The sequence below is a fragment of the Hippopotamus amphibius genome, chromosome 3 (genome assembly GCF_030028045.1).
Source record: "Hippopotamus amphibius kiboko isolate mHipAmp2 chromosome 3, mHipAmp2.hap2, whole genome shotgun sequence".
Classification (NCBI taxonomy): Eukaryota; Metazoa; Chordata; class Mammalia; order Artiodactyla; family Hippopotamidae; genus Hippopotamus; species Hippopotamus amphibius.
The window spans coordinates 131,813,208-131,836,020 of NC_080188.1; positions in this window are offsets into that span (position 1 = coordinate 131,813,208).

Here is a 22,813-nt window from a genome sequence, read left to right on the forward strand (position 1 = left end):
CTGCAGAAGGTGCAGAGGAGTTGGCTGGACGCCGAGATGGGAAGGGCATTCTGGGCAGAGGGAAAAGCATGGGCGGCTTTGGAATGACCTGCTGTCTCCACGAGCAAAGCTGCTCAGGTGCCGTTCTTGGGATGGTCTAAGCGCGGGACCAGCTGGAGCCTGAGGGTTGGGGGTCTGTTAGGGGGTGGAGGGGGCAGAGCTCCGCGGGGAGTCACGCCCACTGGGAAGAGCTCGGTGTGGCCCAGCATCCCTGCACTGGTGCACTGGGGGTGCTTCCCACCCCTCTCCTATCACCCCAGTGGGCAGGTCCTGGCTCCCCACTCTTGGCGGGTGGTGCAGGCGGGGCACTCGTCCTGCCCCAGCCCCGGAGACAGTTTGGTCTGCTTCTGCCAGGCTTGCAGCCCACACTGCCTCGTCTGGCCCGAGCATCCTTTGGGAAGGCCTGGCCTTCCGCCCCTCCTCCCCCTCCCTTCCTCGTCATCCCTGGCCTCCCCTGGATCAGGAACAGATGTGTCCCTGAGCAGGAATTCTAGCTATTTGGTTAACCAGTCACTCAAGGGAGTTTCTGATAAGGCGATTTGGTTCTCAGCGGAGCGGTGAGGGGGAGGAGTGAGAACAAGCGACTCCCACCCCCACCTTCCTCGAGCCCAGGGGCCTGGGATATTCCCTTGCCAGGGTCTCGCCCCAGCTGGGCAGCTCTGGGAAAGAAAGGTTCTCCAGGCCTCTTGTGTGCTGGGGTGTCCCGGCAGGTGGGGGCTGAGACTGAGGGAGCGTCTCTCACTCCCGGGGACCTGGGTGCAGAGCTTCAGTAGTCAGGGAAGAAACTCAGACCCATGCCTAGGCAGTGCCCTCCCCAGCTCTCTACAACATCCATGTGAGTGCTCACTGCCTCCCAGCCATTGGTCCTCCCTTCCCTCATCTTTTATCCAGTAAACATTGGTGCCAGGCTCTGAGTGAGGCCCTGGAGCCAGGAAGACAGATAAGGTTCCATTCCTGACCTCAAGACAATCATAGTGAAGGAGGAAGCTGGTGCGTCAACTCAAGGGTAACAGGGACAGCAGGGCTGAGGGGATGCCCAGGTCAGGGGAGCTACCCCTTTGGGGGTCTTCTCACCTGGGACTCTGGACCTCTCGTTCTCCAGGCTGCCCCCTCCAAGCAGCAGTGGAGCACTCACCCCCTGCTCAGCTGGGGTGGTACACCTGGAAATTGGTCACTCAGACCTGCTACTCTGGACCCCTGGTTCCCTGGATCCCAGCACAGCATCTTATCTTGTTCAGTTCTGTTCATGTTGTAGCCTCCTGGGGCCATTTTGATCCTTTGTTTTGTCTTCCAGCATTTAAGCACTTAGCTTATATCTCCACGGACCCCAATACTGCCAGTATCTGGTGCAGAGTAGAGACTCAGTGTGGGCACCCTGAACGGAGAGATGAGTGAGTGGGTGGATGGGTAGATGTGTGTATGGGTACACTTATGTACGAGTGACTGTACGTATGTGTGTGTGGGTAGACAGGTGGGTGAATGGATGGATGGATGGATGCATAGGTAGATATAGGGATGGATATATGTATGAATTGATGTGTGGGTGTATACTAGGCAACTGCAGGTCAACAGGTTTCTACTGTGTTGTCACTTGTGATATCCCCAGTGGGGGAGGAGGGAAGCAAGGAAAGAGACTGAAATTTACTGAATATCTGTCCTCACAGACATTCTCTGTGCTGATTCACATTGAAATATATCTGCCTTTAGAGTCTGGAACATACTGGGGATTGAAAGATATTTGTTGATTAAATGGAATTTAAAGGTTTTGTTTAAGTAAACATACATCTGGAAATTGTCTTAAGGACCTAGAAAATCTAAACCTGTCAATAAACAGGATGCCAACAGAAAGCTATAAAATCCTACCCTAGAAAAAGGCACAGGGCCCAGAGAGTTTTACGGGCAAGTTTTTTTTCCCCTGTGTTCAAGATCTTTCCTATACTATACAAAATGTTTCAAGCCTAGGAAACGAACAAAGTTCTGACTCATTTTCTGTGTTCACATAACCCTGATAGCAAAGACCAATCAGGAGAGTACGAAAAAAGGAAAAACCACAGAAAGAGTTCACATGTGAAGATAGACACAAAAATTATAAATAAAAGAATGAGCAAAAATTAAATCCAGCAGTGTATTGAATTAGAGTAATGATACACCATGACCAAGTAGAGTTTACTTCCAGGAATGCCATGGTGACTCAACATGAAGAAATCCGCTAATATCATCATGTTAATAGGCTGTATGACAGAAAAGAGAAGGAAAGCCATATAGTGATATAGGTAAGTGCCTAAACATGTTCCATAGAATTTAAAGTGCACTCCCAGTTATAAAACACGTTTAATAGGCTAGGAACAAAAAGAAATCTCCTTAACACAAGAGAGGATATTTACTGCTCACTCTGCCACATCTATCCCACCCTGCAATCCCATTACCCTTGGAACAACTCTCTTCATCAGCACCACCAAATTCTCTGCACCCAAATTCAAAGGACACTTTTTTATAAGATGTGGCCTCTCAGGAGCATTTGCTTCTGCTGCCCACTCCCCCCTCCCCCACCCCCATCCTGAAACTTCTCTTGGTTACACCTCCTGTATGGACTAGTAAGGTTCTAACAAGCCAGCCCTCCTGCAGATAACAGCTATAAACTCTGGACAACAATCAAACAAACAAGAAACTACCTGAGGGCTCCAGAGGGTTAGCAAAAGCAAGTCGTTTTGCAAGGGCAGTTACAGTACAGTTCAGGCATCTAAAACCCCAATCTTTCTGGCTGGAGGAACCAGGAGAAGGTGCCTGGGGCAATTGAGGCTGCTGGAGAGTGAAATGGGAATCCCAGAAAGAGCCAGAGAAGGTGACATTACAGATTTTATGTATAAACTCTGCTCACGTTCCTGGCGTGGGAGCCTCTACAATGTAACAGTCAAAGTCTATGATACAATCCAAAATTACACGACGACATGCCTGAGGGCTAGGAACACGTGTTTTCCTCTCAAGGGGAAAGGCAATTAACCAAGGCCAACTCTGAGGTCACTCAGATAGTGGAATGATCAGATATGGACTTTAAAAGAGCTCTGATAACTGTGCCCTGTGAAGATAAAGGGAAACACATTCACATGAAAGAAGAGATAGAAAATTTCAGCAAATAGAACATATTAAAAACATCTAAGTGAATGCTTAAGACAGAAAAATATAACCTCTGAGATAAAAAAAAAATTACCAGATGATATTAGTGGCAGAATGGAGATGACAAAAGAAAGAGTCTGTGAACTTGAAGACAGGTCAATAGACGTTATCCAATGTGAAGAAGAGAAAAAAAAATTTTAAACGAGAACAGAGACTCAAGGTCATATGAGTGGCATTAAAATGTCTAACATACAGGTAATTACAGTCCCAGAAGGGGAGAAGCAAGAGAATGAGGGAGAAAAAGTATTGAAGAAATAATGACTAAAACCTGCCCAAATGGACTAAAAATATAAACTTACAGATTCATGAAGTTCAGCAAAACCCAAACAGGATCAATTTGGAGAAAATCATTCCAGGCTCGTCAAAGTCAAACAGATGAAAACAAAAATTCAAAGAGACAGATTTGAAAGGAGGACATATTACATAACCAAGAACAATGTGCTGAAGGGGACAGACTTCTCAACAGAAACCATGGAGGCCAGAAGGCAATGGAACAATATTTTCACGGCTTCAGGCATGGTTTCCCCCTGGCAGCTGTGGCTGTGGGGTCATTTCCCTGTCCATCTTTTGAGGTTTTTTTGGTCCCCTTTTCCTTAAGTGTTGGTTGCCTTGTCCTGGCCTTAGCATCTTCTCTCGTCTCCTTCCTTGGACTTCTCCCCTTGGTGGAGGGCATCCATCACAGCCTCAGTGATCATGTACGATCTGCAGCGATCTGATCCTGCAGACCCCAAACATGGATCCCATTTCCACTCACCCAATGTCAGGGCCTTGGATCCAGTATCTGCTCAATTTAACCACCAGCACCTGAAACTCTTCACGCTCCACCCATGGCCTTCCTTCTGGGTTCCCATCTCAAGGAATGGCCATCCCAGCCACTCAGCTGCCCAAGCCAGAATACTGGGTGCTGGAAACTCCCATCTCTCTTACTGTGCATACCTGAGGTGCCTGTTGTCTGGCCAGGATTCCTACTTACAAGGCAGACTTCACCCAGAAGCTTCCACTGGCTGGGGGCAGCTCCCTGCACCTGCATACGTCTGAGCTATCATTTAATTCTCAGAGGTGGAGCCTGTCCCCCTCATTTTACAGATGGTCACCTGAGAAAGGCCGAGACTCATCCATGGTTGTCCATAGCTCCTGAGTGCCCCATGACAGGCCCTGGGTTGGTTGTTGCTGTGTGGACTGGCGGGCTGGCTGCCCCAGAAGCTCAGCATCTGGAGGGAGAGATTGACAGCTAACAAGGTGTTTAGGGAGCTGATTACATGATGACGGGCTGTGGAGAAGAACAGGGCTGATCTCACTGTCCCCAGGCTCCCTCCCGAAGCGGAGGCCCGGGTCCTCCACAAGACATGCTTGTGGGCTGGTCTCTCCCAGGGAGTCCCAGGCTCAGCTTCCTCCAGTGCTTTGGACCCCACTGCTGTCTCCCCACCTCCCCAGAGCAGACAGGGGGACAGTGTGGCTGGGGCGTGGGGTCGGATCTCCAGCCCCTGCTGGGCGCAGCCTCACTTTCAGTTCTGACTGTCTCTGCCACAGGTGCAGAGGTGAGCAGAACCAGCTACGGACTCCCCCAGACACTCCCAGACGCTCACATGAAGAGTGAGAAGCTCACAGGGGCCGGGGCTGCTCCTTGGGCCCTCTGCACACACCCTCCTGCATGCTCTCAACGTCCCAGGAGGCAGGCTCTGTGGTCACCAGGCCCGTTGTCCAGGTGAGAAGCTGGAGATGGTGAGGAAGGTCAAGGTCACTCAAGGTCGCCCCAGGAGGCCCCTCTGTGTCCCGGTACCCCTCAGGCACTCCCAGACCCAGGGCCCGGGAAACACTGCCAAAAGCTTGGAGGAGGGGCCCAGAGGGAAGGAGGCATGTGTCCCTGTGTCCAGGGTCCCCTCTGTGGTTCAGGGGATGGGCAGGACTCCTTCCCAGGCCTGGAAGGAGGAGTGGTGATGGAAAGAGATGATGCCTGCACCTATGGCAGGTGTGGGCCAGGTCAGCACCGAGTCTGTTCTCTCAGCTGGAGTGGGGTCTTCCCATCGGGGCCAGTGCCCCCACTCAGAGGCATTGTACAGTGGGGTCCCACAGGCTGGGGGTGTCTCAGAGATGCCCTGAGTTCAGTATTGAGGGCCAGGCACCCCGTCCTGTGGGTGACGGAGCCCTGCCGGCAAAGCCACTTCTAGACACAGCAGAAGAGAGGAGGCTGCTTTAGGGGGTGGGGGGCCCTGGACCCCTCAGCCCCCATTCTGCCTGACCTTGGGGGCTCCTGGGAGAGGAGGCCCAAGGGGGCTCAGGCCCCTTAATCCTGGTCATTCCTGTCCACCGTGAGTTCCATGGAAACCCCTCCCAGCGTGTGGGGATTTCAGGTCTAATTCCCTGTGACATTTGAGGAAGTTCATTCCTGAGGTTGCGCGGGCCGAGGGACAAGGGGCAGGGCCGTCCAGCCAGGGCCGCACGCTCCCTCCACACTCTGCTTGTAATTAGCAGGGAGGCCAGTGTTTGCTCTCAGCGGTTCACTGGGGGGTCAAAAGAATTCCCAGAACCAAAGAGACCGGCTGCTGCCAGGCCTGCAGTCGGGGGTTTACGGGGCAGTGACGGGAGTTGGTGGCGGGGGGGGCGTTGGATGTCAGAGCGGACAAGGGGGAGATAGATACGTGGGGGTGTGGGGGACTGTGCCCCCAAGAAGTCCACACCAGACTTGGGGGGAGCCAGGAATACATGGGGGAGAAGAATGGGCCATGGGAGCTCCAGGAAGTGTGTTCCTCTAGGTGGGGCTGGTCAGGGAGGGCTCCCTGGAAGAGGCGAGACTCAAAAAAGGCCTTGAAGGCCGAGGATAATTGAATCAGGAGGAAGGAGAGGCAGGGAGGGCGGGGAGGGTGGGGTGGGCGGGGGCTGGGGCTGCTCTCCCACCAGGTATCTTTACCAGAGGGAAGTTTGCCTGGGATTGGGGGCCAGGGTGGGGCTGGAGGGAGGGTCTCCCAGAACGCGGGGCTCCACTCCAAGAGGCAGGCACAGAGGAGGCTCCTAGGCTGGCGGCACTTGGTGACACAGTAAACTTGATGAAACCCACGAAGCTGGACCCTGGAGAGCGTCTCCGTATTTTGCGTGTGCAGTGGTGCTGCTTGCCTCAAGGAAAATAGCCCGTGGCGTTAGTTGTCCATGATCCCATCGGAGCTTTTAAGCAGAAAGCAGAACTTTGGGAAGCGTGCACCTGCCCCGTGAACTGCACAGCCTCCCAATCCGGGAAGACCCCCGCGGAGCCAGGCAGTGATAGTCACCGACGTGAGTTTCTGTTCACGGCTGGAGAGTGTACACCTTGGAGACTCGCCTACCCCAGGGATTGGCATTTCCCAGTGACCAAGCTCAGGAAAACGTCGCCTGAGCATGCAGGACGGACCAGCGGGTTTTTCCCTCCAATAAAATTTATTTTGGAAAAATTTTAGATTTACAGATGAATTGCAGAGGTGGTAGAGAGCTCCCGAATCCCCCTACGTTTGCATCAAGTAAGAAACGGCAAAGGTCCCTGATCCAGCTCCGGGCTTCACCTGGATCTCACCCAGGATCCTCCCCCCCCAACACCTGCCTCCTGTTCCCAGTCCAGGTGCCAAGGTGCGTCTGTTCTTCCTCGCCTCCCAGATGAATGGGTTTTCACCTAACAGTGTCTGGGAGGTTGTCAATGGGGCTTCAGACCGCACAGTGCACCTCACTTTTAAGAACCCACCACTTGTTGAGTTTGGGTGTCATATCAGAAAGGAAACCCACGTGCATCCGAGAAGCCTCCCTCTTTCCAAATGCCGCATTGCGATGGACCACATGAAGATGCTTGCGTGACAGCCCTCCTCTACCCTCAGCCGCAGAGATTTTCGAAACCTGAAGCAGTGCCACTCTTCCCACTAAATGTGTTTTGTTTAGAAAAGCTTAGTCACTTTTCTGTAAAAAATACTTTATGTTAATGTGGAGTATCTGGGACTTCCCTGGCGGTGCAGTGGTTAAGACTCCACGTTCCCAGTGCAGGGGGCCCGGGTTTGATCCCTGGTTGGGGAGCTAGATCCCACATGCCTGCCGCAACTAAGAGCTCACATGCCACAACTAAGACCCTGTGCAACCAACCACCCAAATAAATAAATATTTTTAAAAACATGGAGAATCTTGTTGTGACTTTATTTTTTTTGGCTGAGCCCTGTGGCATATGGGATCTTAGTTCCCCAACCAGGGATTGAACCCATGTCCCCTGCATTGGGAGTACAGAGTCTTAATCACTGGACCACCAAGGAAGTCCCTCTTGTTGTGACTTTTTAAAAATATTAATTAGTTGGGGTTTCCTCGGTGGCGCAGTGGTTAAGAATCTGCCTGCCAATGCAGAGGTCACGGGTTCAATCCCAGCTCCTGGAAGTTCCCACATGCCGCGGAGCAACTAAGCCCGGGTGCCAAAAAAAAAAAAAAAATTAATTAGTTAATTTTATTTTTATTTATTGGCTGCCTTGGGTCTTCATTGTTGCACACAGGCTTTCTGTATTTGTGGAGAGCAGGGGCTACTCTTCATTGCAGTGTGCAGGCTTCTTATTGCGGTGGCTTCTCTTGTTGCGGAGCACAGACTTTAGGCACGTGGGTTTCAGTATTTGCAGCACGTGGGCTCAGTAGCTGTGGCTCTTGGGCTCTAGAGCACAGGCTTAGTAGTTGTGGTGCATGGGCTTAGTTGCTCCGCGGCATGTGGGATCTTCCCAGACCAGGGCTTGAACTCACGTCCCCTGCACTGGCAGGTGGATTCTTAACCACTGGAACACCAGGGAAGTCCCTCTTGTTGTGACTTTTAATTCACTTAGAATTTTTGAAAATTTTCTAAAAATTTAAACCTTTCAGAAGATTTTCATGTGTTAGTTTTAACTTCTAATACAGCAAATCTCAGCAGGTGCACCCCTCCATCAACTAAAGCTCTCTAGGGTCCTCGATAGCGTTTAGGACGTAAAGGGGTCCCAAGGAGAGAATAATGGGGGATGGAGGTCACAGGGCCTGGGCAGGGGAGCGGCTCTGGGTTCACACCTGCCATGTCTCAGTTTCCCACACATGAGACAGAGACCACAGGAGCAAGGGGCTCACACAGGTGGGCTGAGTGAACAGCCTGTGTTCCGCGAAGGCGGCAGCGTCTGAGGTCGGCGACAGAAAGCCCTCAGACAAGGAAAGAACCAGTTTAGGGTTACGGGAAACCTACAGAGAGTTCCCTTACACCCCCTCGCCCCACCACACACAACGGGGCCCCATTGTTCACACTGTGTTCTAGGGTGGGACATTGGTCAAAATTAATGAACTGACATTGAGACATTATTGGGAACGAAGTCCACACTTCACATCAGGGTAAAGTCTTGGGGTCCTGCGCTCTATGGGTTTAGACAGCTGTACAGGGGCATGTACCCAATACGACAGTATCATGGTATCACACAGAGTAGTTTCACTGCCCTAAAAATCCTCTGTGCTCTGCCTGTTCATCCCTCACTCCCCTTCAACTCTAGCAACCGCTGGTCCTTGCTCTGCCTCTTCCAGAATGCCATACAGTACGGGATCACATGTTGGAATCATGTGGCTGGAATCACGCAGTATGTGGCCTTTTCTGACTGGCCTCCTCTCCTCCGCATCTCTTCATGGCCTGGTAGCTGCTTTCTCTCCATCACTGAATAGCATCCCATCGTCCGGATGGCCCACAGTTTATTCAACTATGCACCTACAGATGGGCATCTTGTTGGCTTCCAAGTTTTGGTGAGTCTGCCTAAAGATGCTGTAAACATCCACGTGCAGGTTTTTGTGTAAACATAGGTTTCCTCTTTAGTCAGTTTCACTGCAGATTACTTGGGAATTACCTCAAGACAATTTTGAAGGTAATTCCTCTGTGGTCCCTTGTCGGAGGGGCTTGGTGGGCTGGGTGCTGCTGTGACTTCGCTATGTTCTTTTTCTCTGTGGTTTTAACGTTCTCTGTAGGAACACTTGGGTCTGTCACCAGATGCCATCTGTCCCCACCAGGTGACAGCTCCATCGTGGTGTCAGTGGAGCACAGTCCCATCTATGGTTTCCCTGGGACGTGTACTCACGTCTTGCTGGGCTAAACTCCGCCCTGCCCTGCTGTCTGAGAACATTCCTGGAAAACTCGCCTCTTCTTTAACCCTGGTTCTAAAGACACTGTCTCCCGCACCTGGCTCAGAGAGACCTCCTTTACCCCGCAGTAGCACCGGGTGGGGTCAGGGTCTCCAGCCCAGGGAGGGTGTGCAGGCTCCACCCAGCTCTGACCCTGAGATTCAGAGTCGGGCTGGGGTGCAGCCAGGACCTCTGCTCACAGCCGGGCATGGACAGGGGGCCGTTGTGCCCTTTCACCAGCTAGGAAAATCAGGGAGCCCGCTCCACAGCTCAGGGCTTCCTGGCCGCCCCAGGATCTCGGTCTGTCCGGGGAGGGGCCGCTGGATGAGATGCTGGCTCTCAGGCCCTGGCAGGACTGGCCGGAGCCTTCAGGCCCCTGAGCCTTGATGCTGGGTCTCTTGTCAGAGCAGCCTTTTCTGTTGGAAGTTTTGGGTGAAGTGTAACAGACACGCGGATGTGCACTTGACTGCACACACTCCCGCAGCACCAGCCCCTGATTCACATTCAGAGCCTGTCCCCACGTGGGGCTGGATTAGAACCGCCTCGGCCTCTGCCCCGAGCGCCGGCTGCGTGCTGCGCGGTGAGCAAGGTGTCCCAGCCATGCTGTCTCCACCAAGGGCGACCCCAGCCCCTGTCTCCATGGGGCTTCTCGAGGGGGCCCATGCAGAGCCCAGACTGCCCTGTCCACTCTGCCCGGGGCTTCTCGGTGTGAGCGTCTCTTTACATGTTCCCGTGACAGGGAATTCACTACTGCCAGAGGCTGACAGCTGCCTGCCAGCCCCTGACCCTGGCTCTCCTCCTGGGACCCCTAGTGTCCCCTTCAAATCGGGTGGGCGCTTACTGTGGGGGTGCTCCCTGCACAGCTGGGCTGAGCCCACGTGCTCCCAGCTGCACACATGTCCACTCGGGAGGCTGCTCCCAGCTTCTCATCTCAGCAGAACTCCACAGAGAGGCCCTGGGAGGACCCCAGGGTGGGGGGGGAGGAGGGGGATCTCCCTCTTCCTGGCCCAGAATCGAATCCAACCACGGAGCAGCAGGCAGGAGGGGGGTCTTGCAGGATTCCTGCCCTCAATCTGCCCAGTGTCCCTGCCCCCTAGCCCCCACGGAGCCTCCGCTTAAATGCATGTGTCCTCGGGCGGGACACGCAGCCCACATAGGGGAACTGAGCCCCACAGCGATGCGGCCCGTGTGCGGGAGCCCCCTCCTCCTCAGACACGCCGTCCCTCTGGCCCAGGACTGAGCCCAGGGGGTCCCTCCTGAGGGTTTCCTCGAGGACCCGGGCAGCCCACCCAGCTGCGCTCCTGGCTCCGGCCCCCCATCTCCGCAGCCCGCGCCCTGGGGATCCCAGCCCGGCCCTCACGTTTGGGGAAAGCCAGCTGCTTCCTGTTTGTGTGCAGAACCGGGCTGCTTCCCGCAGCGGCCGCGAAGGCTCGGAGCGCCAGGGAGCTGGGCGGCCCCATCCTCGCGGGGCCTGCTGCTCCAAGGAGAAACTTAATCACTTTGTTTTCTTGGTTTAGGTTTTGCTTTTTAATAAAAAAATGACCCCGCTCGGCTCTGGCCCCGGGGCCCTATGACGTTCCCTGCATAACAGGCATCACTTTTAAATGCTCTGCTTTTAAATGCTCAGGCAGCGCTGGGCCAGGGGCTCCCGGGGAGAGCGGTGGAACCCAGGACTGGCTCTGTGCTGGGAAAGCTGGAGGGCAAGGCCGGGGGAGCCACCCCCTCTGTCCGGCTGCCTGGGCAGCAGGACCTAGCAAGGCTCTGACCTTCCCCAAGCTGCAGTCAGTGTGGGGAGAAGGGCTCCCAAATGGCAGGTGGGCCCTGGGAGGGAAAGGCCTCAATGGCCCTCAGTAGGGGCAGCACCCAATGGGGACCTCTCCGCCAAGACAGCACGGGTGGGGTGCAGGGGCAGGGAGCACCCCAGAGCCCTTGCAGCCTCCCTCACTGAGCTCCCAGAACGCTCTGCTCCCAGCACCGGGGTGTGCAGGCACCCCAAGTAGGGGAGAGCTGAGTCCACCTCTGGACAGAGGCAGAGGGGGAAGGGACGTCCGTGGAGGGGGTCAGCAATGGGTGACAGAGGGGATGCAGTGGCCTTGGGAAGGGGAGTGAGGGCTCAGCCTGGGGGCGGGAAGGGTCAGGGAGGGAGAGAGGAGGCCAGGACCTGGGGAGAGGTGGGGCTGCAGGGGCAGAAGGGTGGGGGGAGTGAAGGCTTTGAGATGCTCCTCAAGGAGGAAGGAAGGAAGGGGCTGTGGGGTCACAGAGCCCGAGCCTCGCGGGGTGGTGAGCTCCCCAGGTGTCAGGAGACCTGGCTGCATCACCCACTGCTTGTCTCATCCACACTGTCTCATCTGGCGTGCACCCCACACCGGCCTCACTCCCTCCTGAAGCTGGACACTCAGTCCGGGCTGAGACCAGCAGGACCCTCTGCTCACGCCGCTTGCAGTATAATGGGGTGAGGGGTTAGGGAGTGATACTGAGAGACAGGAGAGCAGGTGCCCGGGACTTGGCCCTGCGGCAGGCCAGGCCACTGCTGGCCATTTCCCTGAGCTGGCAAGGAGATGCGGTGTTGCCCAGGGCAAACAGGACCTGTCCGGGCAGAGGGAAGAGCACGTGTGGAGCCCTGCAGCGGCGCTTGGGGGGTGAAGGGGCTCCAGGAGCATGCAGCTGGGCAGGCCCCGTCTCCATGAGGGTCTGGGTCTTTATTTCAGGGGCAGAGCACAGGGGGCAGGTAGAGGAGAACTGGAGGGTTTGAGAAATGGCAGGACAGGATGGGTCTGCACCTTTTGAAAGGTTGGGTCTTTGCATGCGGGTGAGGGTGAAGGGGTTAAAGAGAACATTCCAAGTACCCAATCTGCAGGCAACTTCTGGAGGTTAAGAAGCTGGGGTGGAGTGGGGGCTTGAGTGCAGCCAAAGAGCAGGAAGCTGGAGCTAATAGACGTGGGAGGTCAGGGCCAAGAGGCTGGGACAGGATGCACCCATGCCTCCACCCGTGCATCCAGCCCCATCCACCCACCCCTCCATCCATCCCTCCATCTCTCCATGCATCCAGCTGCATCCATCCCCCATCCATCCATCCTCCATCAATTCATCCCTCCATCCCTCCCTTCATCCATCCATGTCTCCTCTTTTTCCATCCATCCATCCATCCATCCATCCGTCCGTCCATCCATCCACAACCAAATACCCAGGTGGGCTTCTGCAGAGAGCCTGAGCAGTGGCAGGAGAGCAGGTACAAGGCCCCACATGGCAGTGGTGTGGTATCTCTGTGGGTGGTGAAGGGGGAGTGTGGCAAGGCCATATTGGCAGGGAGGGGTGGCCTGGAGGACTGTCTGAGGCCTTAGGAAACTGGCCCAGTGAGGGCCCTGGAAGCTCGGAGAAGGACGTGGCTTTTTCTCTGCAGCAGGGGCTAGAGGAGGGTCTGCTTTCAGTGTCAAAGTATCCCCTAGATGTTGAGTCAACAGACCAAAGGGGCCGGGGCCAAAGCCAGGAGCAGCGGGGGCACTGAGGACAAGGCCGTCGTGGTTGGTCTCAAATGGGGGGTGGAGGTGGAGCGGAGGACACTTGCTGAGGGGCTGGAGGTGCCTGGGATGGATGGACCCAAGGTCTGTCTTCAGCCCCTGGAGGGATGCTATTGCCCTGGGGCGGGGTGGGGGCGCAGTGCAGCAGGCTGTGCGAGGCTCAGGGCGGGCTCGGCCTGGACCTGGCCCGTCTGTGATGCCTGGGACGTCTGTGAAAGGGGGCTGTAGGTACACGGTGCCGCTGGGCCGGCCCCGAACAGGTGGCCTGGGGAAGGGGCTGGGCCCTGGCTGGTGGTTCTGCCCCCTAGCTGTGGGCATCCTCCTCAGGCGGGCCTCACGGTGTTTGCAGAAACCCTCAGAGCCTCCCCCCTAGATGGCCCCACATCCTGGCCGCCTCACCAGCGAGGGCTGGCCCCAGGCCCCAGACTCCTGGCCGGCCGGGCTGGCCCACGCACTGCCCAGAGCAGAGGCAGGCGGGGAGGGGCTGCGGGAAGAGGGGCTCTGAGGGGGCGGCCCCTGGGCTGGGCCTGGGGAGTGAGGTCCCGAGCTGTGCTTTGGTCCACGGGGTAAATCGGCTCAGATATTTTCTGCATTCAGGAGTTGGGAGGGGGGCGTGGAGGGGGAGAAAAGTGCTCTGCCTTTCCACTGCAGGCGCAGAACGATTCGGTCATTCGTTTTCATTCCAGTATCTGGAAAACAGCTGATTCTGGAAATATAAACCTTCCCTGGGCAAGAAGCGCTGAGGAGGAGGGCTCCCTGCAGGGCTGGGGGTGGGAGCTCAGGCCCAGGGCGGCCTTGTCCCTGCGCCGGGCCCTTCCCTTCCCGGAGCGGGGCTGTGGCTGGGCCTGGAGGGGAGACCCCCCCGGGAGCCGGTCCCACAGCCAGGTTTCTATAGCACCGGTGAATCTGACACACAGGGTTCTGGAAACTTGGTGGGCTAATCCGGGCACTAATCCTAGCAACAGGCTGGGCCTGCAGCCGCATGTCAGCCGGGGGCCACGAGCAGCCTCCGAGCCCTCCTGCGTGGGGCCTGGTCGCCGCAGAGCCCGGGCTCTCTGGGTCCCAGCACTGGGTGGAGTCGCCCCAGGAGCGAGGCCTGCTGGGGTCCCCATGGCCGCCCTCACCTCGAGGTTGCCAGGCTCAGAGGAGATTAGCAGGTGCGGTAGGCCATGGGCACAGGCCGTGCGGCTCCCGCTCCAAGCAGGAGAGGCCGTTGGGCGCTCAGGGACCCTGGCCCTCGGTCTGCCCGGTCACTGAAGCCCTGAGGAAGGAGAGCTCTGGAGGCCTTGACCAGGGAGGTCCACTGCAGGTGCGCGCGCACACAAGTGTGGGAGATAAAGCGGGGGGTGGTGCTGCTCCTCTGTGCCTCTGTTTTTCTGCCCCACTGTCCAATTGTACACATTTATCCACCATCAACCCACCCATCCCTCCCTCCATCCATCCATCTGTCATCCATGTATCCATCCATTCATTCACTCACTCACTGATTTGACAACTGTCTGGAAGCACTGTCTGTGCCTGTGGGCCTGCTGTGTTGGACCAGCAGCAGCGGGTTGAAAGGATACCTCCGCTGTGACCACCCCTCTCCCTCGAGGCTGGGAGGGTAGTGAGGCGGCTGGAGTTCTTGGGCTCCTCACTCGGCCTCTCCTGGACCCTCCTAGACCAGCTGACCTGGTCCACACCTGGATCCCACCCTGCCGGAGGCTTGGCCTCTGCCTGGATTGGGATGGGGCCCTGGGTCCTGGATTCCCTGGGTCAGGGTTCTCCCTGCTGGGGGTCGTGGGCACAGACCGGAGACACAGTGGCCTGAGCAGCCAGGTGGGGCCTGACTTGCCGGCCCCGGCTCAGGTCCAAGAAATTCTCAGCTGAGTAATTTGACCCTTCAGACAGATGCTGTGGACAAGGGGCAGACTTGGTTTCCCCCTCCCCAACCTCTGCCTTCTCCTGGCATCTGGGAGGGCCTAAACTCTACTCAACTGTCCAGTCTCCTCTTCTGCCAACCGGTGGTCTGACGGGGGAAGGCACAGCCCAGACTGGCCGTGGTGGGGGAGGGGTGGGGGTGCAGGTGCGGGGGCGGCCACAGGAAGAGGTTGAGGGAGAGAAGGGGGCTGTTGGGGCTTCAAACGAGTGACTTGAAGAAAAAAGACACAAATAAGGAACTAGTATTCTGGACAATGTGGGGGAGGCAGCCCTGCACCCCCTCCCAAACCCCTGCAGAAAGGCGGTCTCTTCACGGAGCCTGGGGGCAGCCTGGGGGCAGCCAGGGTGCCGGAGCCAGGCCAGGAGCCTTGGGCCAGAGGGACAGCACCTTTTCCATGGCTGGGCACTTTTTCTGTTCCCCTGCCCCCCACCCGCAGCTCCCTGGCATCCGACTCTGAGGGCCCCAGCACCGCATCGGAGGTGGAGGCAGCCTGGGTGGAGCCGGGCGGCCGAGGGCAAGGATCAGGCCAGGCCCATTGTTTAGAAAAGAAGGAACTGACTTCAGCCCCGGGAGCTGGGCTGCACACCCCACCCGGGCTTCCTGCTCCCTGGGCGGCCAGAGTGCACTTTGTCCACCTTATTTGGGGATGGAGAAGCCGCGTGAAGTGTGCGGCCTGGGAGTCACGGCGTGGAGCCGCAGCCTCACAGGGTGGAGGGTGCCTTTCCAGCCGCTCTCTGGGACTCAGCTTACAGCCCTTTAGGCAAAGAAAGTGCTAATCAGGGATACGTTTGATCCCCCATCCAGCTGTCCATCTACCCTTCCAGGTACCCACCAACCCCTCATCCACCCACCTGGCCATTCATATGTCTACACCAGTCTTCACATCTACACTCACCAGGCACCCATCTATCCCTCTCTCCACCCACCCATTAATTCGTCCACCCATGCCTCTACCTACAACATTATCCATCCACCCATTCATCTTTCTATCCATCCATCCATCCACCATCCATCATCAGCCATTCACCATCTATCCATCCCCCATCTGTCCATCCTTCCATCTACTCATTCTTCTACTATACCCTTATCCATCCTCCCATTTATCCCTCTAGCCATACATCCACCCACCCATCCGTCCATCTACCACTCAGCCACCATCCATTAACCATCCATCCATCCATCAATTTATCCACCCATCCAATTTGTAGCATCACAATTTTGTAGCATCTTGGTTTGATCATTGGAAGCTCATTGCCAAGAAAACATCTTGAGTAAATCCTTTGGCCAGGAAGCAAAATGCTGCCTCACTTTGTCCCTTGCACCTGTGGCTTGTAGATGTTGAACTGTCGTGAGTCACGTCTGGGACCAGGGCTAGGACTTGGCACTGTGCCATCTAGACCTTCCATTTTCCGTGATGCAAATGACAGGAACATCTGTGGGGCGCCAAGGGGGCCAGAATCCCAGTGGGGAAGGGTCTCTCCTGGCTCTGCAGGACCTTGAACAAGCACCTCATTTCTCTGGTCTTCAGCATGGTGAGTTGCCGAGACTTCTGGGAGCGTCAGCAGGGAGCAGGGATCTTCCTAATTCAGGAGTTTCAGGGCATCCCAAGCAGAAGCTTGGATGCAACACCAAGGCTGTCCGTGGAGGTGCCTGAGCGGTGGTCCCTGTTTCCTGGGAGTCCATTCCAGGAAAGGAAACTTGTACTCCCAGGCTCCAGCAGCCAGTGCCCCAGCTCCTGAAACTACTGGACAGATTAGATGTAGAAACAGAGCTTTGGGTGGTAGTAGGTGGCCGCAACTCCAATTTATGTCTGTTGTCCCAACATAAGTACTCATGGGCCCCATCTTAACTCTAAAGAATCTTGGTTGGGGACAGTTAATTACATGGTTGTCGTACTGAGTGCTCATTCCATTTGAATAGGGTTTTGAAGGATGAATAGGAGTTTGCTACATGGAGGCGGGAAGGACATTCCAGGCAGAAGGAACAGAGGTGAGAAAGAGGCCCTGTCTGACATTTTGGGTTTGCAGGGAGCCTGACGCAGCTGGAGCTGGCAGGCAGTTTATGTCCTGGCCCGGACCGGTTGTAATGGTGGCTGGAGAAGGAGGGCATGGTGAGTGGAGCCCGAGGGTCTCTCAGGCCAGGCCAAGAGATCGAACGTGACTGGGAGCCTGCGAAGGCCAGGGTGCGGGCCAAGACGGGGTTCCTGGAAGGGGGGTGTGAGGGCCAGCTGGTCAGAAGCAACTCTGTGAGGTGGGGAATGGGGAGGGGCATGGCAGTCAGAGGGGAAGATTCCCAGAGAGGAGGTGTTGAACCCAGGAGCCCTGCTCTAAGCTCCATGCATCCCCTGACGGGACGTTTTCCTGAGAAGAATCCCCTCTGGTGCATGGCATCTGGAAGGCTCTTATTCTGCTCCCTGAGCCTTCAGGGTGGGGCGCCCTTTGCTCTGAGTCTGGCCTGAGCCCATCTCTCAGACCCTAGGCACCCCCGCCAGCCTCTCGTGTCATCCTGACCCTCCTGCCTGTGACCCCGCCCCCTGGGAGGTGGAATTCTGGACGCCCTTTGTCCACAGCCCCCAACCCCTGACCTCCCAGTCCCCATTCAGCGGCCACAGGCCATCCAAGGGGACCCTGACCTGAGGCCTAACACCCACTGCCCCTCAAATCCTGGACTCAGGGGCCTCAACAGAGCGTGTGGGGCCAGCAGCTGTCCTCAGGGCTATGACTTGCGGACAGGCTACCCGGGGCTGGCCCACAGACCGGGAGGGAGCAGGTGAGGCCTGGCTGAGGTTCCGGGGACGGAGCCAGCTGGGAGATGGGCCTGGCTGCGCCCCCCTCCCTGCGCTGGGCGGGCTTTCTGGCCCCGGGAAGGGACCCCCCGCCGCCCCCAGCACCGGTAACATCAGCGTCTGAGGTGACAAGACCCAGGGCTGGCACCTGCCCCGTACATTTGCACTGTTAAGGGGTCTGGGCTGTGTGGGGTAAAGGTCACCGAGGGCTCGGGGAAGGCAGCCCTTGGCACGGGTAGAGGAAAACACGTCTGCAGGTGCCTGGGTGGGCTGGACTCTGCCCTCGGGACCCTTTGCTCCATGCCAGGACGGAGCCGTCATCAGCCACGGGCACACGGTCCCGTGTGCACACAGTAGGTGCCGAGTAAATGTGCAGGGGAATAAATGAAGACCAGCTGAATTTAGTGAGCCCTAATTGATGGGAAAGTGGGACATTTCAGAGGTGGGAGGAGTGAGAGGGGCATCTGGGGCCTGGGTCTCTCCCCAGAGGGCAGGCTGGTGACAGCCCAGGGCCCTGGGCTTAATGCACAGAGGGGAGGACAGGGCTCTGCCCCCCCAGCCCCCGCCCAGGCCAGCCTCAGGCAGGTGGCCAGTGCTGTGCACCGCCTCACTGCCTGGACGCACCTGACCTGGGGCCCAGGCAGCCTTCCCATCCCCCCCCACCCCCGCCCTGCGCTCCTGCACAGGCTGGAGGAAGCACGGTAGCCAAGCAGGCTGCCTGGTACTGGCCTCGGGCAAGATCGGCGCGTGGCTGCCAGGCTGGCGTTCTCCACAGGTGCTGCGGTGAGGGGCGGGGCAAGGAGGTGAGTGGGCAGAGGAGCGTGCCGGAGGTGCGCCCAGCCCAGCGGCCTGGCAGCAGAGGCCTCGCCCCGTGAAGGTGCCCTGTGCCAGCTGGCAGGGTGGCCGGGGATGTTTCATTCACTTTGCAGTGGAAGCCACAGGTACGGGAGACTTTCCTGGAGCATCGAGGCTCAGGGATGGCCACAGGCACCCCCTGGTGTGGCCAGGATCCAAGTGGGAGGTCCCAGGTAACGGCTGGCCAGTCGGGGGTGGATTCAGCTCTCAGGAGAGTGCACTGGACTCAGCCGAGCTGTTTCCTGGGGTCTGGGGCACTCACCAAGAGCGGGGCTCAACTGGCTCGCTGGGCACTGACTCAGCAAGGACAGGGTGGCCGCAGGTGGCAGGCACAGCAAGTGACTGCCCAGGCTTCTGGGGTGGGAACTCTGGGTGCAGGTGAAGCTCACCGGCTCAAGGAGGGAGGGAGGGGGCAGGTCCTGCTGAGACTGGCTGCCTGGCTGCTAGCATCCAGGTGCCCTGTGGTCCACCACCCTCCAGTGCTGTCTGGGCAGGAGGCTCTGATGCCTGTCATCGGCATCGACCGTTTCCCTTGGTCCCTGCCCCAAAGATGCTCAGTCTGGAGAGAAGAAGATGCAGAAGTGGACAAGGGCTGGACAAATGGATTCGACAGAGGAGCGTGCAGCTGGGGGCACAGAGGCTACACCCCCACCTGGGAGGGAGGGGCTTCCTGGGGTACCGTGCTGGCTTGTGGGGCCCACCCACTGTGGGGGGTGGCGGGAGGCCTGGAGGAGGCCGCCATGACGATGGGCCAAACCTTCCCCAACTCTGCTGCTCAGCCTGGCAGCCCCCCTGCACACCCCCCTTGGCAGAGGATCTCTTAACCTCCACCTGGTATCAGTACAAAGTTGAGTTTTCCATTTTGAGTCTGTCAAGGTCCTAAAGACCATCGTGGGCGCCTCTCTGTGCTCCTGTCCTGCCAAGGGTCTGGGGTCCTGCCCACCGAGAGCCAGTGAGGAAGCCTGGGCTACTGGGCCTGCTGGACTCAGGCTAACCCCCATGTGGAGGAGAGACCCCCTGGGGCTCTGGTAGCACATCTGGGGTTCTGCATGGGAGTGTGCATGGGAGGGAGGACTTCACCAGTCCTTTCTTGGGCAGTGTCTCGGCCACTTGGACCTGCCTGCCCGGGGCACCCCTTGGATTTCAGAGACAAGGGCTGGTCCCCAGCCTTGGGCACCTGCCCCACCCCCCAGCTGCCTTTTGCCCCGTGTCCACAGGGAGGTGTGCCAGTCTCATCCTGATGCCTCCACCCAGGGACGGGCCCTGGCACCTAACATCTGACGGGCACGCGAATATCTGCCCCCACCCCCGCCACTGCACGCCTGGAGAGGCCAACCGCTCTTCTAAGCATCTTGTCTGTTAACTCATTTACTCCCCTACCCAACCCTTCCAGAGAGTGCTGGGGACGTCCTCACTTTACAAGCAAGGAAAATGAGGCCGAGTGGACGGCCCAGAGCTGTACTGGCAGTGGGGCTGGGAGCCTGCTTCCTGACCCTCTGCACCGAGGCTGTGTAGGCAGAATGGCAGGTGCATGCCGCCCCCCCACCCCCACCCCTGCGAGAAGGCAAAGTTAAGCTGAGAAGTGGGGGGAGGCGGTGCTGTCCCTGGGAGGAATGGGGAAGGGGCTTCTTAGGTGGGAGGGCTCCGTGTGGTGGAAGACCGGTGGGGGGGGAGGACGTGGCCAGGGCCCCAAGTGAGTGGGCACTGGGTGGGAGGCCCAGCAAAGTGGTCTGATTTGACTCTGGTGGCGTTGGGGGCATGGGAGGGTTCTGGGCAGGGGAGGCCTGAGTGCATGCTTAGGGACCGTCGTGGCTGCCAAGTAGAGGGGGTTGTCCATGTAAGGGTCAGAGCCGTCTCCAGGAGGGAGAGGAGCATCCTGAGGTCTGGGGACCCTGGCCAGGGCAGAGGGACCAGTCATGAGCCCTGACATAGAGCTTGGCACGGGCAGGACTCATGAGGGGTTGGTGGCTGGAGGAAGGCAGCAGGATGGGGAGGGTGGCAGAGGCAAGGCCAGGCAGGGAGGAAGGGCTCTGTGCGGGGAGGGGGCGGGCCCGGGGTGACACCCCCTTTGGCCGAGTCCACGTGTGGCCCTGCGGGGCGCGTGACGTGGGCTGTGCTCTCCGTGCACATGCCCCCTCTTTCACTTGTCAATGGCTCTCCAAGATCCAGATGTTTCGTGGGTCTCCCCAGGCCAGCCTGCACTACATCTGGGCCCCTGGGCTCAGGGAGGCAGCAGACGGGGCCATGGCCAGGGTCCAGGCTTTGGAACGTCCCCAGACACTGTGGTTTCTGAGCTGCCGGGGCTGAGCGGGAGCCTCGGGCTGCCCAGAGGGCTGGGTGGACCCAGCTGCAGGGCGAGGAGGAACAGGAAGCCGCAGGGTTGAGGAGAAGAAAGGGGTGTCTGGCGGGGGCGTGTGCCAAGGGTGCTGCTGGGCTGTGGCCCGGCGCCAGCCTCGAGTGGCAGCTCCTGCTCCTCCGCCCATGCCTGGCTGCTTGCACTGGCTCACTGGGCTGGGCTCCTCTTGGCTGGGTTACAGCTGGGTGCAGCCGCACGCCCTTGTGGGTGCTGCCTGGTTCACCAGCAAAGCCTGGCCCAGCAAGTCTTGCTGGTCTGGCCCGGGCAGCGCTCCTGCAATCAAGCTGACCCAGTGGCTGATTCTTCCACAGCATCAAACGCAAACCAGCCCCACGTTCCTGGAGCCACCAGCCCGGCCCCATCACAGAGCATCCTGGTGGATGCCGGAGGGAAGCAGACCAGGTTTGTCAGGACTGGTCACCCGTGCAGGGAGGGACGCAGGAGGGTGCAGGGAGGCTCTAGAGCGGAGGCCCCTGGCTCTCACCAGGCTGGTCTCCAATGCTAGGTGAGCTGGGGCCCAAGGCAGGGCAGGTGTCCACCACTCGCTGAGGGAGGCCACTCCCTGAAGGGTGTTGAACCCCAGGTACCGTCCCACATCTGGCTGGCAAGATGGAGAAAGTAGGGGTGGGGAAACTGGCTCCTCTGCTCTATTCTGGGCCCCCCAGGGACCCCCGAGGTCCCCAAGCATCCCTGGGCCTCACAGGACCTGGACCAGATGCCCGCCTTTCCCTTCCTGGTCTTGACACCTTTGCCACGTGGCTCTTCCTTCCCCAGCTGCAGGTGGGGGGACCCGAGTCAGCTGGATGGCCTTCCCTATCCACTGGCAGCTCCTCCCAGCATCTGCATCCTCCACCCTGGATTCCTGCAGCCACAGGACAAAGCCACGGAGACCACGGAGTGCGGGGGTGGGTCCCCATCAGGCCTTGGGCTCCTCGGTAGCCCCTCACCTCCCTGGAGTCTACAGCACTGGCTGGCCACATCGGGAATGGGAGCCATCTCTGCCCTGGGGGCTCACAGCTTAGAGGAGAAGGGGCTGTGACCAGGTGTGGTGATGCATTGCTGTACGTGGGATGGACAGACACCTGGGACCCCGAGATGGTGAGAGTGGAGTGGGCATGGCGGCACTGGGAGAGGGGGTAGACATGGAAGCTCGGGTCCGGGGTGCAGACCTGGCTGCCTGCCCCGTCAACCCAGAACCCCGGGGAGCTGGTAGACAAGGATGCGGCAGGGAAGGGATGCATTCAGCTCAGTTCTTCAGAACTCGGACTTGGAGGAATGGGCTTGGCGAGCATGGTGGGGGTCGGGGGGGTGGACAGGCAGAGCCAGACTGTCAGGAGGCTGAGGGACTCCAGCCGTGGGAACTTGGCCGGTCAGCTGTCCCTCTGAGCCTCAGTTTCCCCATCTGCACAGCGGGCATCTCCCCATCTGTCCTCTCAGGCCTACTGTAAACGTGTGGGGAGTGGACCCCCAAGTCCTAGGAACGCCGGCTGCCTGTGGAGGCAGCCGGGAGGCAGGGGTGGGAGCTGTCACCAGGGAAGGGCGTTCTGAAGGCTGGAACAGCAGGCACGCAGGCACTAGGCGGCGGGCAGATGCCCAGAGGGCCTGTGCATCAGAAAGGCAGAGAGCAGGCAGGGGCCGAGGGCTTGCCCTGAGTCCTCCGAGCAGCCCTGACAGGTGGAGTGGGATTGTCCCACTTTTCAGAGGAGCAGCTGATGCTTCTCTGAAACCATCAGAGGCCAGCCCCGCCACCGAGGCAGGAAGCTGTGCTCTCTGAGCCCTGGGGTGTAGCAGCCTCTGGGGGCAAAAGGGGGGCAGTGCTGCCCTTGGCCCGTCTCCCCTTGGGCTGTGCTGTCCTCTGGCTCAGCTGCTCCCTCGGGGAACCCCGTCCCCATCAGCACCCACGCCCCAGCTCCTGGCCTAGAGCCCGACCAGACCCCTGCAAGAGCACAGCCGGCCTCCCTCCGCCCTGGACCGGCCCAGGCAAGTGTTGGGGTGCTACGGACCCCCTTTGCAATTTGCTTGCCCGGCAGGCGCGAGTGCCTCCGTCAGGGCAGCGG